General features: G+C 32.7%; 1 non-coding gene across 1 annotated transcript; it reads left to right on the top strand.

Moving 5' to 3' along the window:
- The first annotated feature begins 3,260 nt into the window (after positions 1-3,260).
- TRNAI-AAU (transfer RNA isoleucine (anticodon AAU)) lies at positions 3,261-3,334 on the top strand. Its single transcript has one exon. It is a non-coding gene; the product is annotated as a tRNA-Ile (tRNA).
- The last annotated feature ends 7,639 nt before the right edge of the window (positions 3,335-10,973 follow it).

Below are 10,973 nucleotides of genomic sequence, written 5' to 3'. Positions count from 1 at the left end.
ATGCCCTTGCCGGGACTGAACCTTGACCTCGCGAATCCGCGCCGAATATGGTACCGTTACTCGACGAAGACCTGCAGAAGGAAAGGAGAAAATACCGTATTTTTCATCGAAATCGTTCTAAAATTATGTAAACACGCCATGCATAAGTTCGAAAAGGAGAAATAAATAAGTCTGGGACTGCTATTCACAATTAAATGTTTAATCCTAATTTTGACTTTGTATTTCCAAAAATTATCCTTAAAGGTTTTTCAGTTTGTAAACTGGATTTATTGTGTTCACGTTAACAAAATTTTTTCTTCTTTAGTTAATGACATTAATATTTCAGCGCTTAGCTTTTTCTCGTTTCATTGAAATTTTCCTTGACAGATCACACTACATATGTTTTCCCTCCGTTCCACTGATTTCTTCCCATATAAAATCATTTTGCTTCTCCCACTACTGAATTTTGTTTCCCGTTTTTGAATAAAGTGACTTATGACTGATCGTTCTTGAAATTTATTTCAATTTCTAGGGAAACCTAAAATTACTTTTCTATCTCATTTCAAAATCTACATACTCTGTATAGCATAAAGTAAAGACAAGCATGGTACTTGTCAATAAAACCTTCTCGTTGTGTACCCTGTAAACAGCCATTTGTCGGATAAATATGGATAAATTTTACTAAAATATTGTCGCATGTTTGCGTCTACATATGAACGTTGTCAGCTAAATGTGCCATCGGCTAAATAGTTTGTCCGTTAAATCTGCTGCTAACTAAATGTCCTGTTGGCTAAATGTCTCAAGAGATAAATGCTTGTGGTCGGCTAAGTGTCACGAACTTATAAAAAACATTATATATATATAAAAAAAAAAAAAAATCTGAAAGGTTTTCAGACTTTAAATTGTGCCTAAACGGGCGTTTTTTTAACATTTTGTGTGTTACCTTTATTTATTAAATATCATATTCTTCGCATTTAAAACATACAATTCAGTTCAAGAGCAATATCGCAAAATAATTTTAAATTGAGCATATCTTTAGAATTTCGGATACGCAGTCTCCCGCGCTGGAGACAAAAATGTATTTTATCGTACAACGTTGCCATTGCTCGCTTTGAAATCCTTGAGTTTGTTAATCAAAAATTCACTAAATTTTAGAAAATGTGAAATCGATAATGAAACAAATTCCAAATTTCAAATTTGGGTTTCCAGATGCCCATATTCGCATTAGGATTACGTCATTCAAAATTGGATGGCTCTAGGTACCGTTGTTTTATCAGAATGCGAGAAACGTACCTACACTTATGCACATTCTTCATTACTTAATTTCTTCAAATATAATACGAGCGATAATATTTGATGGCAAAAGTTTGTAAAGTGAAACGGACATTCAGAGTGATTCGACACAAAATCGCAAAATGAAAACAATAGTCCCTCAGGGACAAGACCTCTTTGAACTGAAAAGGTAAAAAGTTTATAGCAAAGAGGAAAAACACGTTTGCAGTAAAGCTTCGAGAAAAAAATTTGCTTATACACATATCTCGCTTTATTACGTAGTTATTATGTAACTTAAAACTATCAAAAGAACTGGCAGTTCCCTGATTTTTGTTTCATTATTCTATTGGTGAGTGCCAGCTTTAAAACGTCATTGAAGAATAGAAGAAAAGAATAAAGATCTGAGTCATTTCAACAAGGGAAGGTACACATAACGAACGATAGCGACATTTCAACCTCGTTACTCCATCTTCTCGTTTGGTTCCAGAGCAGAGAAATAAAGTTAGGAGAAAAAAACTTTTCTTTCGTTTTCTAATTTAATGTTCCAAAGAAGCGGGGGAAAAAAGTTTTTTTTTTTTTAATTTTATTTTTAATCAGTATCCGCGAATTGCTACCGCTACTATTTAAGACAGTTGAAAAAACAAGGTCATTGATGGACAGTTACTGTAGTGAAACTCAATGTTAACTCATGTTGTTGACATATCTGTCAACATTGACCTTAATGAAGATATTTGCCATATAATGAAGTCCATTAGAAACAATTCAAGAAATCGAAAAGGTAACCATAGCAACCTTATCCTTGTGAATGGATGCAGTTAGTTTTCCCCATTACAAAGTGGTTAAATATAGTAAGTAATTCATTGCGCATTAGAACGACGCTTGCGTTCTGATTTCGTCAGCTTTCCCTCGCGACTATTTCGTGTCTTCAATAAAACTTCAATGAAAGTGCTGTAGAATTCTAACCATTTTAAGTAACTGGGACTACAGCTGGTTATGACTGTTCTAACACACAACGTAATCCGTTTATTACCCCACAAAAATATTATGTAAATAATTACGTCAAAAAAGGCGGTTTTTTTTTAACGTTTTGTGTGTTACCTTTATTTATTAAATATCATGTTAAATAAAATTCAGTCCATTTTATTCATTTAAACCATAAAATTCAGTTCAATAGCAATGTCTCAAAATAATTTTAAAATGAGCATAGCATATTTTTCGAATTTCTGATACACAGTTCGCGCGCTGAAGATAAAAAGGTTTTTAATTTCCCCGTAGAGTGTTGGCATTGCTCGCTTTTAAATCGTTGAGTTTGTTACACAAAAATTCGTTAAAGGTTTACAAAATATGAAATCGATAATAAAACAAATTCCAAATTTAAAATCTGGTCTTCCACATGCCCATATTCGTAGGAGGATTACGTTATTCAAAATTCGATGGCTCTATGTACAGTTGTTTTATCACAATGCGAGAAAAATACATACATTTATGCAGATTCTTCATTAATTAATTTCTTCAGATATAATACAGGGCGATAATATTTGGTGGCAACAGTTTCAAAAGTGAAACGGACATTTAGATTGATTCATTGAAACGGACATTTAGATTCGTCGCAAAACCGCAATACGAAAACGATAGTTCCTCAAGTGCTAAAGCCCCTTTGGATTAAAAAAGGTGTTACAATTTCTTTGCAGTGATGGCCTTTTGACAAGTATGAAGACATATGACCTTGGAAAAAAATTAAACCTAACGCTCATGCTCAAATTATTATTCTGAGAGTGAGTAAACTTGAGAAAATTTTATTTGTGTTTGCTTATGGCTTGAAGCTTATTATATCGTTTGGCGGTACACACCACCAGACTTACCGACAAACAAGAATTAGAAATTAATGATGAGTCAAATTTCATACAACGCTCTTTATTACAGTAAAAGATTTAGGCTTACGTGAAAAGTTACATTACTTTTCTCCACTTAGGTGACAATGATAATAATTATCTAACTTCTACATTGTAGGCCCGTTAGCTCAGTTGGTTAGAGCGTCGTGCTAATAACGCGAAGGTCGTGGGTTCAATCCCCCCATGAGCCAGTATGTTATTTTACTGTAATAAAATTGAGGCTTCGGCGAAAATGCAGAACTGTAATCTGGAATTTTGTGTTTGTTTGCTTTTTCATTAATTCGTTTTTATTTCACAGCATAATATAAATTAAAATAATATAAATTTTTAATCTCCAAACCTGCGAGGACCAAGGAGTTTTGATTACTGAGCGCCTTTACAATTAAAGGCAATTACCTCCACATCGTAGCTAATAAGAAAGAGTATTTGCTAAAGAAAGGGAAAAGGAGCTATTATGGGCTAAAAAAAGAGCTAGTTAAGAAGTTCCCTGGGGACAAGAGAGATTGAAAAGTGTTTACTATCTTCAGTAACTGATTAGATGTACGAATTAATGCCTATAAAAGTGCTCCAACGGATCAAAAGATATACCGAAACGTTTAATTGAATTTAAAATCTTCTAACTCAAAAGGGCTTTATAGACATTTTACTTCTCATTTTTACTTCCTTCGAACAAGTAAAGTATTGTAATCGCGAAAAATTTCGGGTACCATAATTCAAAGAAAATATCCATCTCACAGCTCTCGAATCCATTTGAACGATGTTGCTTGACCTCTGTACTCACGGAAAGAATAAAGACCTCTTTTTCCCAAAACGGATAGAAAAATGGATTTAAAATGGATTCTTAAGACAGTTTTCGTGACGGATGTATGTTTCTCGCATAACTCAAAAAAGAGTAGCCTCAGAATACTGAAATTTTGCAAATAAGAGTTCTTTAACATGTAGTTGTTCACTCCCTTTTTTGGTTGCAATCAGCCGCATAAAATATATATATATTGATATATTTATATACAGATTTATATCTACTCTGTTACCCAGCTTGGTAAGCTCAGAAATTTTATTCTTATGTGTTGGTAAACTGCAAATTGTTTGCTTTAATAGTGATTGAACACGTAACATCAATTCCTTCTATATTAATATTTATATATGTTAAACATTTTCTAAGTATTTCAGTGCAATTCGTTTATCGTGTATATTCATCAGTAATTTCACTCATTTCACTTACCCTTTTCATAAGTAAGTAAATTTCATAGCTATTTAAAAGTGAGCATTCGCCTGTGTTATTCTTTTGTCCTACTTAAATCATCAAAAGTATTAAAATATGTAAACATATTAACAAGAATTTTCTTAAGAAAAAAGCAATTCGGAAACTGGAGTTTCGATTACATTCAGTCCACATACCTGCAGCTCTGTATGACATATTTCAGAAGCCTGTGTTAGAAGAAAATGAAAATTGGGTTAAAAGGGAATTCGAAAGTAAGCATTAAAGAATGAGATAAGTTTTGCATAAGAGCCATTATCCTAAGGAGTTATCACCCTTTAGGATAGAATAAAACATTTTGGCGTGCTCTGATGCTAATAAAATAAAATTTCATTTCACTCTTTCTATAATTTTGTGGCATTATGATTGAGCTTCACAATCAAGTTATAAAGTCTTGTATTTTTAGGACGCACACATTATCGACTTAAAAAAAAGGCCTATAGAAGAATTATCTTTAAGTCTTATGCTTACAAAAACAAAAGTCAGAAGAAGGATGTATAAGACCCTTTTATTTTAACACATAGAAGCAACATTGACCCAACTTGGGTTTACGCAAGCCAATACTTCTGGCTTAACTTAAATACTTAATGTTGAACTAAAATCAAATGTAGTAAGATTATCCTAATGGCTCACAGGATAAAATAACGCACAGGAAAGGCTTTGGTTTGTAGAAAATCGGCGTGACAAGCCTGATAGCTAGAAGCATTTAACGCCATAGAATCAAATCGCTATTAAGTCACGGTAACAAGGTGGCCTCAAGTAGGCAGTAGGCAACTTGCTTGTAGTTAATAAAAGAGTCCCAATGTTAGGTATTATTTAACTGATGCACTATCATATTTTTAAATTTTAAATTCAGTACATTAAGATAGCAATTTTCTTTTTTTCTTTTCTTTTCTTTTTTTTGGGGGGGGGGTTGACTTGTATAAAGGATGTTAAAATTTTACTTGCTTTTAATGTTTTCTTTGATATAAAAACATAATGGTGTATTACGTTTTTTTAATGGCCGTAAGCTTTATTTGCCTTGCGCCACTATGAGGTGCCGGAAATGATAAGCATTTCATTATGGAAGCACCTACCAGGTGGCTACCGTTGCGTCCTATGAAGGGACAAACAGTTACAACACCTTCTGACGTCGGCAATACATAGGCACAATCAAGCCTTCTCTGGCACTCGAGGCGAGCCCATCGCTATAACAGTCAGGGTCACTAATCACTATACTGGCTGGGCGGCAGGATGTGTTATATTACAAGGAACACATATTACATACATTTGATACATTACATTACGTATTTAAAAAGTGATTAAATAAATTTATATGAATCATTTATAAAATATTTAGCTTAAATAAGCATTAATGGGGGAAAAATCATTAAATTTGTTTTTAAGTTGGCCTATCATTTTTTCTTATCCTTCAGTAATTTCAATTTCTTATATCAGACAAGATATTATTGTCTTAATTTTAATTAAACAAAAAATAAAAAAAAAAGTCTGAAGGGTTTCAGATTTTAAATTATGTAAATTTATTTTAAATTATTAAGGTACGTTTTTTAAACCTTTTATGTGTTACCTTTATTTATTAAATATCATTTTCTTCGCACTTAAACCATAAAATTCGGGTCAACAGCAACATCGCAAAATAATTTTAAAATGAGCATATCTTTAGAATTTCCGATACACAGTTCCGCGCGCTAGAGATAAAAAGGTCCTCCCCCCCGGTAGAGTGTTGCCATTATTCGCTTTTAAATCGTTGACTTTGTTAATCAAAAATTCATTAAAGTTTCACAAAATATGAAATCGATAATAAAACAAATTCCAAATTTGGGATTCCATATGCCGGTATTCGGGTGAAAACGTACGTTATTCAAAATTGGATGGCTTTAGGTACCATTGTTTTATGACAATGCGAAAAACATACATAAATTTATGCAGATTCTTCATTTATTTAATTTATTTCAATAAAATACAGGGCGATGGCAACAACCTAGAAAGTGAATCGGACATTCATAGTGAACAAACGCAAAATGCCAAAACAAAAATAATAGTCCTTCAGGGCAAATTGTTCCTCTGGACTAAAACTACGTTTTGTACTCTGTTTTATGCAAATAGAGAAGTCAGTTAAATGATAAAAAAAATTAATTTTATTTGTTATTTTATGTTTTCCTTTTTTTTACGGAAGGCGTGTTACGCGAATTAGAATATTTTATTTTTTTAATTGCATAACTTTTGTTGAAATCGAATAAGTTAAATAAAGTAGGCAAGCTTTGAAATGAAAAATTTGAAGCTTATCCTTTCCGCACTGTTCAAAAATTGGCACTATTTCTTTATTTGTTTACAATTTTATTTATCAAAACAATGCTGAAATTTTTCCAATCAACAAGTCTAAAATTTGATTTATAGAACGGATAAATAACGGATCTATCCTAGTGTTTTATCTTCGTGGTCATTTTAAAATTGACATTTATCTTGAAAATAACAACTCTTCGAAATTCCTTTTGGCAAAAACAACATTACTTGCTTGAGTTGACATCAATAAGCGAAAGATATATACGCCTTTGAGTGTTTGCTACGAAAATGGTAAAGGAAGTCAAGGCATTCAATTTATCCTTCAACGTCCAATTCTGAGTTTTCGTATATTTTAAAAAGGGTTGAAGACTTTTGAAATAGCTTCTTTTATAACACTCACGGTTTTGGTTTACTTAGAGACGTAATTTGCCTAAATTTACTCTTACATGTCATTCGAATGACCCTGAACGAGATAAACCTTTTTAGAAACAGATGTTTTATTTAAACAGCTTTAGGTAAATGTTTTGGGTCATCTCATAAATAATGTAGTTTCTTATTCTTAGTGCAAGTTTTGAAGATAAAAATTCGATTTTAATAGTTATTTTTTCAATTCTAAATTAATATGACGAAGAAATATTTTTGGCATTTTTTTGCTTTAAGAATTCAATTAAATAATTATTAGTAGGAATATTAACGCAGTACGTATCGGACTATAACGATGGGTCCAGAAGATAGAGTATCGGACAATAACTGTCAACGATGGGTCCAGAAGATAGAGTATCGGACAATAACTGTCAACGATGGGTCCAGAAATTCCGAGCAGGAAATACCAGCTTAGAAGATGGGCCTTTACCTGGAAGATCTGTGAAGCTCAATGAAGACATCTTGCCAACTGTGGTGGAAGAGAATCTGATCATAATACTTAAGAACTAGAAAAGGATCAAGAAGGGTATATTTTGGATAAAAATGAGCTTTGTTTGCGTTAATTTTGAAGATTAAAAGGAGTACGAAAATCATATTGTTTGTGGAATGACCTTGTAGAGTAATTAGGAGCTTTTTGGAAGCAGAAGATGTTAAAAATGTGCAATGGTCTCACTGAGACTCGAACCTTGGATCTCTCGAATACACGCCGAGGGTGCTACCGTTACACCACGAAGGCATGCCGAAAGGAGGGAGAAAATACCTTATATACTCCCTCTTTTATAGGACGATTGGGGATTAGGGATCCAATTGCTAAATTCTGGTAGAGAAGAACCACCATTTTTTAGTTCGGGTGCCACTGTAGGATCATCAGGAATTTTTGAAATAGGAAACAGGAAAAATGAGCAGTGCTCTCGCCGAGACTGGAAACCGCGCCAAGTGTGCTACCTTTACACCACGAAGACATGCTAGAAGGAGGGAGAAAATGCCTGATAACCTAAGGAGGGTTGACCTATTTTTAATCATATGGTCCCGCTGGGACAAGGCGGATTAGGTCTCCCTCGAATAGTTCACGAATAGTTCACATTAAAATAATGTCACCAATTGATGTGAATGCATTAAACCTATTTTCGATAATGCGACTTTTCCTCATAAGTCCTTTTCTATAGGACTTAAGAAGTTGCTATAAATAGAGTCAATTGTCCCGTCATTTCAGTATATTTGTTGTCATATGATGCGGATTAATTTTGAAATGAAGCAGTTGAGAATGATATATTATAAATAGCTGCTGTTTCTAGGACAGAAAGAAGAAATATTCAAATTAAAATGGAGCGGCTATTACCACTTAGAATTAGAAGTTTCCTTTCATAATTTTTATCTTACATATATGCCCAAATAAGTATTCTTCTTCTTTTTTTTTTTTTTTTTTGATTTAAATATAAGGAAGCGGCACCGTTATACTGTAGAAATTTGAATTTCAGGGGTTTTTCTAACTGAGGATTCTGGGCAGGAAATGGTCATCAAAATGGTGGTTGGGCTGCGACGCAGACGTCGGGAAATATTAAATAAGAGGAAAGAATAAAGTACCATTTTTATGCTTTCTCTGTCTATTGTACACAGGCAGGGTAATCATTTCGGCAGAAAGAATGCTAAGCCGAGATTTCAAGTTAACAAGAATTAATAACGTGCGCTGACAAAAGCGAAACCACACTGTAAATAAACTTTCCTCTACTTCAGCTTAAATACGCTCTCGTTCACTTTAATTGATTTACATACTGGTTAGGAAATGCCAGGGAAATACGAGAAAACAGAAAAGTCTAGCAAGTTAAAATAACTGTTATTAAAAATAAATAGAGCCCTACAAGATTTCGAATGGTTTTTGAATCTCAAAATGTTTTAAGATTGGTGACGTCAATTGGTCAAAAGCTATGCTATATGCAATTTTATATTATTTTATAATAATTTCCGTATTTAGATTTATGCAAAGCAAAATTTTCATCAAAACAGCTTCAGTCAATATATAGGGAAAATTTATATTTTGGTTGCCATTTAAGTGAATACAATTATATATTCCATGTTCTTTCTTTTTTCTCTTTTGACAAAAGAAAAGCATTTTGTTTTACTAAAAAACTGGGAATTGTAATACCATGAAATTTTATCTAAGTGACTCACAAGCGCCATCTGTTGTCATCTATTCATTTTAATCGCTCTTCAGTTCTGAAAATGTGTAAGTTTTTCCCAAGAGGTACATAATTTGAAAGAATAATATTACTAAATTACTGTCAGCTTCAAAATTTCTCTATGAGTTTCTGAAAATGAATGGTCATATTTATCTCCTCTTTTTAATCTTCACAGTAAAAACATTTCATTAGAGTTAAAAGGCAGAAAAGAAGCATAATTTTACGGTAAACATCCCTCACGGAAAATAAAAACGTATTTTACAGATATAAACATATCTTACAGAAATATAATTTTACAGAACTCATCCTTCATAGAAAATGAAAAAAATGTATTCATACGCCATAAATATGTTCTTTCAGACACATATTTCAGCGTATTTTTTTATGTTGGAATACGATTTTAAAGTCTTTACTCCTACAAAAATTCATTGTCTTACCTTTTGAGCTGCTTCTATTTTTTTTTTTTTTTTTTATTAAAACGTAATATGGGTATGAAATAAAACAATAAGGAATTTTACAAAAGGCAGAAGAGGTTATTTTCTTTGAATGAAAAATTCACAGCCGTTTAAAACAAATGAAATGGGATGCGCATTATGAAAAGCAGAAGTATTCACTCCTAAAAATAAAATTTTCTCTTTTTTGCGGCTTTATATGCTCGTTGCATGTCAGCAAACTTTCATTTTATATACAAAGGAAAAATTGTTTCTTCTATTTCCAATTTTTTAAACTTGAAATTGACTACTTCCTTCATCGTAAAACCACCAAGAATATAAAATTATCGAGATTAGAAAAAAATACAAGACGTTTTAAATTAATCTGTCGAGCATGAATTCAACACAAAATAACAAAAAATTCAAAAATACATTAAAACGCAAAACATCATTAAAAACTGTAAACTTTTTCTTTTTCTCTGTAAAAGAGAGAAAAAGAAAACACACCAAATGCAATTTTCAAAAACACAATTTACAAAGTTCAAAAATGCAATTTTTACAATTGAAATTAGAATTTCTGTTCAAAAAACGAGCAATTCGGCAGTGTGCAGAAAGACAGCTTTTTCTGTGCACCAAACAGAAAGTTTACTTTATCTACTTACCCTGTAAGGATCTTAAGTTTTACTAACGTTTATTTTATTTTAAATCTTTACTATCACGTCTTATTTTTTACTTCCGGCCAGAGTTAAAAGCGTTAACTTATTTATGCAAAATTTGTCTGGCGAACGCCAAGTACGTAAGTTGTGGCTTTTTGCCAAGCGAGAGAGAGGAAGGAGTTAGTCGAAGCAGGCCGCTTACCTTAGAAGTTTTACTCAGTTGCTAGTTGCCTTCCAGGCCAGAGGTTTAATCCTCGTGATAATTTTAAACGTATTGTAGTGTTAACAGTTTTCTGTACTACATACGGCTTCCTGTTAATATAAGGCCAATCTTCCACGTTTATTATTCCAAATTTAAGTTAGAGTTTAGTTATATTTTTATATTCTTACGTTCAGACCACTAGTAGTTGGTCTCTGTATTCCGAAGTACGGAAATTATTGTAAAGAGTGAAAAATAAAGGGTTTTGTATACCCTTCTTGTGTATCTTGTCTACTTCCCACAGTATTGAACATAGCTTTAGTAAGCTCCCTGTTCCGAGTCAGGTCCTTGTATGTTCCCAAAGAAAGTAAGGCGGAACATTGAACCTGATAGTGGCGCCCAA

This window comes from Stegodyphus dumicola, chromosome 3 (genome assembly GCF_044657685.1).
Source record: "Stegodyphus dumicola isolate Sdum_Otavi_A_Nest chromosome 3, ASM4465768v1".
Lineage (NCBI taxonomy): Eukaryota > Metazoa > Arthropoda > Arachnida > Araneae > Eresidae > Stegodyphus > Stegodyphus dumicola.
Note: the sequence above shows the minus strand (reverse complement) of the source record. Positions and strands in the feature narration are given on the sequence as shown.